At 44.1% G+C, this 6,351-nt stretch overlaps 1 protein-coding gene across 3 annotated transcripts in view; it reads right to left on the bottom strand.

The window, feature by feature from the left end:
* Positions 1 to 6,351, bottom strand: part of PDS5B (PDS5 cohesin associated factor B) — a 174,768-nt gene that overhangs the window by 157,428 nt on the left and 10,989 nt on the right. The gene's annotated exons all lie outside the window — the stretch shown is intronic.

The following is a 6,351-nucleotide window of genomic DNA, read 5'->3' as shown; positions in this document are numbered from 1 at the left end:
TCCCATGGGACTGATGAAAGACCCACGCAAAGTACCCATTTAATAGGTTGGCTTTTTCCTCAGCTTCAGTTGTCAGTTGCTCCATCTGGTTCAGCAGGGGTCCAATGTTGCCCTTGCTTTCCTCCGCTCCCCACAAAAGGACTTTTTATTGTCCTTGATGCTCAAAGCTAGTTGGAGTTCAGTTGCAGCCTTGGCTTTCCTGGTTTGCCCCCTGCAGGACTGGACCAGTGCAGTATATTCCTCCTTGGAGGTGAATTCTCATCTTCCATCCTTTGTAGGCCTTTTTTTTTTTTTTAGCCTCAGGACATCTGCTAGGTCCCTGGAGAGCCAGGGGGCTACTGTGCCCTCTTGCTGCCTTTCCTCTGAGATGGAATAGACTTAGCTTGTGCATTGAGGATTGCTTCCTTGAGAAGGAACCACTCTTCTTGAACACCCCTCTCCCTGGGGTCATGGTCCCTTAGGGCCTGACTGACAAGCCTCCTGAGCTTGTCAAAATCGGCTTTCCTGAAGTCAAGGACTTCTATATTGCTGACTGACTCGCCAGCTTTATGGCGGATGATGAAGGTGATCAGCTCGTGGTCACTGTCACCCAGCTTCCCATTGATCATAGGTCACCGATTAGGTCATCCCCAGTAACCAGGTCAAGCAGCGCTTTGCCTCCTGTTGGCCCAAAGACTTCTTGAGTCAGGTAGAGGTCATCCATGCACGAGAGGAAGCTTTGCGACCGCTCGGATTTTGCTGAATGATCCTCCCACGAGATGATTGGGTGGAACACCTTATGAACAGCCTATGCATTGAAAAGTTGACTCAGTACGTTAGAGAACAAACACATGGAGTAACTAATGGCTAAAGGAAACACGCTGAATGGGTTAAAAAAAAAAACACTCCCGATAACCACTGTGATCTTTAAAAGTACTTTAAATAGGGTTACCATACATCTGAGTTTCCCCAGACACATCCTCTTTTTAGATTCTCCAATCTTGGTCCAAGCCGTTTTTTTAAAATACCATCAAATGTCTAGGATTTTGCTCTGCTTCTCATATGCCAGGCAGGGGGTGGCAACAGCCCAGCAGCTGGATGCAGGTAAGTCTGTGGGGAGCGGGAATGCATGTGTGGGTCCAGGGCTGCAGCAGGGCAGGGGAGGTGCATGCCCTACATGCATCCCCTCCAACAGGGGAAGGGGGCAGAGAGGGAGCAGCAGGGAGTGGCATGGCTAGCCTGGCAACTATGCTCACAGAGGTAGGGCTGGGGTGAGCAAGGGGCTGTGCATCAGGAGTGAGGGGCTGGGAGGACTGTGACTTCTGAGTGAGGGGCACCAAAGGGGGGGGGGATGTAGCTTGGGAGTGAGGGGCAACAGAATGGGCAGGGGCAAGGCACTGCCATATCACTGCCCCCCACCAGTAATATACTTTGCCTCACCCCCACCCAACCCCCGCTGCACAGCAGGTGCCCTCTTTTTGGAACTGGAAATATGGTAATCCTTCTTTCAAAAAGTATTACATTTGGCTCTTAGATCATTTAAAACAGGAGTGTGCCAAGCCCACGAGTTGTCAGTCCAGATCCAGACCACAGGGCTTCTTACAGGCTGGATCTAGGTCATAGGGGTTCTTGCAAGCCAGACAACTTACTTTTGGATCTGGCCTTGAAGGCTGTTTGCCACAACTGCCTAAGCTATTCTGTCAATGCCAGCAGTCAAGGAGTTAACACTGCCGCCACTCAAGCCCCATTACTATGGTCAAGAGCCAGGGAGTTAATAACACTGCTCCTCAACCCTCATCTCAAACTGCCTCAGACCAGCAGCAACTGAAACAAAATTTGGGGATGTGGTTCACCTTCTGGGTGCTGACCCCATCCCAACAGTGGTTCCAGTAGCCACACAGACAGAGCTCCTGCACTGCTGGCAGCCACAGCCAGCTCTGTGGGCCACATGACCCATCTCTGTGGTGGATCCAGGCAATAAACCATGCTTGACCCCCCGATATAGAATATAATTCTAGTACTCATTTTTCATGGAAAGGAGTTTGTTTAGTGGAGTATATTTAAATAGAAGCATCAAAGTAATTAAGCATTTCTCTGGTTTAAACAGGGATGTAGCTATTTTAATAAGTACAACAATCATTCCAATAAAATAGCATTAAGATTTGATCCTGCATCAAAATGCATACTGAATTTAAACAGCACAGCATCAGGCATTAAAAAAAAGAATACGAAGATTAATAAGTGCTATGAACCTTCCAGTAAAATCCCTCAAAAAAATATATATTTTACCACTGCCTTATTTTCAGACTCAGTAAAATCTGAAGTCTTTAATGATGGGCTAGAGATAAAAACATCCTGTTTACCTGGACACATTTCTTTAAAGCCTGAATGGCTCCAAGAGTTACTGAACTTCTCAAAGTACATTAGGCTCTCTCAATAAAATTATTAGCTTTCGTTTGTACTTCTATTTACCTAAATAATTTCCGCTAGAACAAAAGAATCCTCCCCACTTAGCCAAGAAAAGACTAGTTGCTTAGCTTTTTATAGCACCTTCCGCACCATTAATGAACACCATTCATATGTTGAGGAACTGTTCTCCTTACAGATGTTTATTAGGTTTCTATAACCTACTAATACGTTAATGAACAATTATTAATGCTTCAGAAGAATTATGAGGTATAAGAATGTCTAGTGTTTATTTTGGAAATTAGCTTGAGTTTTTGGCTGCATGCAGACGTTTAAGGGGGGGGGAAAAAGTGTTTTACCAGAAGCAGCAGCATGTTACTTGGATCTGGCTCCATAATGTCAGCATAGATCAAGTGCAGTGGGGTTTTTTGGCGCTTTTAACTAAAACTGATTCAATTAGCTATTAGATAACAGTGCCAAAAAGCCCCACACTAAAGCACCTGATCTATATAGATACTGAGCAAGCCAGGCCCAATTAACATACCGTCTCTACTGACTGAGTTGGGCTTGGCACAGGAGCACAGTTTGAAGTGCGAGGTCTTTCACATTTTGTTTGGGGATTTTTTGTTGATGGTTTTGTTTTTGTTTTTTTACACCTGGAAGCAGCCTTTCTTCCTGTTCTGTATTTAAAAAAAAAAAGCCTCCACCACTTGTAAATGTTCAAATACTCCTCTGTTTGAATTAGAAAACCTAGAAGTATGCAACAAATTAATTCCTCACTTGCATGAATGCTAAATGTCCATAAAGGTTGGGAAACAATAATGTAATGTTATATAAAACTCTTTTAAGTGCATCATACAAACTTCTTCTCGTAAATGTGTGAACTTTCATCAATCCTGACCCAAAATTATTTTGCTATTCAAGGTCTTCGTTCTCTCTAAAGAACAGACTAAATATTATGTAAAAATTTGCCAAATTGAATAGCATCAGCATAAAGAAATACTCAAAGGACAGATGAAACTGACATTTTTACGTGCGACTGAAAAGCTTCTACAGTTAAAACCATCTTTTCACCTGTGTTCCAACATCATGCTTTTTTAAAAAATACATAACAACTATGTCATCTAAAATGGGTATACCAGATGTATACCTTCCAGAAAAAAATGTGGAAGTTACAGAAAGAAAGGTTGTTGGGAACTAAGAAAAAGTGCTAGAAAAACCAGAACATGTAATGTCCAGGAAGTTCTTATGTGTGTAGAGAAAACTTTGTTTCAGAAAATTGATGGTGTAGCTACAGGGTAAAGTCTCTCAGGTCTTGCTCTCACCAGTAAGGAAGAACTGGTAGGGAACACAAAGGTAACCAAAACCTTGGGAGGAAGAGCTCATGTTATGATAGATTTCATGATTCTAAGAGAGAAGGCATGAGAAAAGCAAAACAAGGGCACTGAATTTCAAAAAGGTCAGATTTCAACCAACTCAAAAGAAACAGTAAGTAAGATCCCATGGATAGACTGATTAAAGGATAAAGTGGTCCAGGACAGCTGCTAGTTCTTAAAAGTATTGAAGGCTCAACAACAAGCTGGTCCAACACAGTGGAAAGAAAGGACTGCAGGAGACTGGTGCGGCTACAGAAAGTTTCTCAGCCACCTCAAAAAAACAAGAGAACAATGAAGGCACTCGAAAGGGAAATCACTAAGGAATTACACACCAAGGAATAGCAAGCACATGTAAGGATAAACCCATGAAAGCAAAAGTTTAGAAAAGGACAACAAGCAGGAGGTGCTAAAGACAACAAAAAGAGTTTCTATAAACTATGTCAGAAAAGACAAACCAGGGAAACTCTGGGCACAAGCTAACTAGCAAGGGTGAGGTACTGAAGGAAGATGCTATGAAAGCAGAGCTTCTCAAGAACCAGTTTACCTCAGACTTCACAAAAAGATTAAATGGCCACCAGACAAATAAAATAAATAAATAAATAAAAAATAAATAAATAAATATCAATCAAGGAAAGCTGCAGATGATAAGTAAAGAGTATGTCAGAAATCTTTTGATCACTGTGAATGAATTCAGGTCAGCAGAACCTGCTGAAATTAATTCTAGGGTGCTGAAATAGCCAGCTGAAGAAATTAACTGACAATAATATTTGCCGTCATGGATGATAAGTAAGGTCTAGAAGACTGAAGAAGGGCTAACAAAATGCCCAGTCAAAAAAAAAAAAGGGGGGGGGGGGGGGAGGGAGGAAATAGGACCCAGGGAACAAACAAGACAATCAATACTTTCAATCACTTCAATATCTGGGAAATTACTAGAAAAAAAATTATAAAAAGCATCCATTTATAAACACATGGCAATGGGCTGATCTTTCCTGATCTAGTTTGCAAAGTTCAGAAGTTGGGAGGGGTTCCAGACAGAAGGACAGGATTAGTAAGTCAGGAAGGATCATAGTAAACATGGGAACTGGATACAGACAAAATTAAATGCAAGGAAATGTAAGAGAGGCCAAGCCATGAACCAAGAGAGGTGCAACGATTGTGACCACTGCTGCCAAGAGTAAGCTACAGGTGGTGGCTCCCTGCTCTAGACCATGGGGGAGGAGTTCTAGCTGGGAGGGGTATGAGGCCATGAGTGAAGCTTAACCTGTTGGCTCAGAAGGTCTCCTGCTTGTTGGAAGCCTGCATCCAAGATGCAACTGAAAGGTTGCCGAGATGTATGCCACCTTCGGACTACTACCCATCTCATGTTGCTCCTCCATGTGGACATCAACAATACTGCTGAGGCGACCTTGAGCAAATCAAGAATGACTACACGGCTCTGGGTGCAAGTGAGAAGGAGACGCAACTGAGGTGGTTGTCAAGCCAGAGGCAGCAGCAGGTGCATAACGAAGATCAAAATGTGGCTATAAAAATAGTGTTGCCAGCAGAAGTTTGGCTTCTTCGACCATGTGGTGTTGTTCGAAGAAGAAAGGCAACTGGGAAGAGAGAAACTCTACCATATGAAGAAAGGAAAGAGTGCCTTCACATACAGGCTTGCTAATCTGGTAAGGAGACCTTTCAGCTTGGTTCACCTGAGGATGGGGACAAAAGCCCAAAGATCAGTAAAGAATCAGGGGACCTGGATAAAAATTTAGCAAGGGGAAACAATTAGGGCTGCAAGAACCTTCAGTCGCCAATTCAATTCGGAGGCGATTCAGCCTGATTTGGCAGCCGAATCGCCAAATCTGAATCTAAGCAGGAGACCCATTAATCTCTCTGAATCAAATTGGAAGCCTCTAAATTGATTCGGAGAGATTCAACAATTTGGCCATAGACACAGCTTTATATGTTTTTTCTAGGTACCTTGAGGTACCAGGTGCATGTTGTCAACGCTGAGATGGTGGGCTGGATGGAGCATCCCATGGGAACACAGGCAAGTCCCCCGTGTGCTTGGCAGCAGATCCAGGAGAGGACCAGAAGTACTTCTGGTCTACTTCCAGGTGCACCACGGAGCAAGCGGGGGACCACCTGGGAACCCCCTGTGGCCTATCGCTCAGCTGGGGGGGCATGGGAGAGTCCCCCGCACGTTCGGCAGTGGACCCAGAAGTGGACCGAAAGTACTTCTGGTCCACTTCCGGGTCCGTCACCAAGCACACAGGGGACTCACCCATGCTTCTGTGGGACATTCCATCTGCCCCACCATCTCAGTATTCACAAGCCATGCCTGGTACCTTGAAGTACATAGAAAAAACATATAAAGCTGTGTCTGTGGCCGAATCGCTAATTCTCCGAATCAGAATTGAATCTTCAAATTCGGCCGAATCAAATTGGGTAAAAAGCACCCTGTTCAAATTTGCTGATGACGCTAAGATGTGGGGGGATGTGAGCATGCTAGAAGGAAGGAATAGGCTACAATCGGACCTGGACAGCTTACAGGGGTGGGCGGATGAGAATAGGATGGGATTCAACACCGACAAGTACAAGGTGATGCACC

The sequence above is a fragment of the Gavialis gangeticus genome, unplaced genomic scaffold, assembly GCF_001723915.1.
Source record: "Gavialis gangeticus isolate Ggan-Ray unplaced genomic scaffold, GavGan_comp1, whole genome shotgun sequence".
Lineage (NCBI taxonomy): Eukaryota > Metazoa > Chordata > Crocodylia > Gavialidae > Gavialis > Gavialis gangeticus.
The sequence above is the reverse complement of the archived record's forward strand: the minus strand, read 5'-3'. Positions and strand labels throughout refer to the sequence as shown.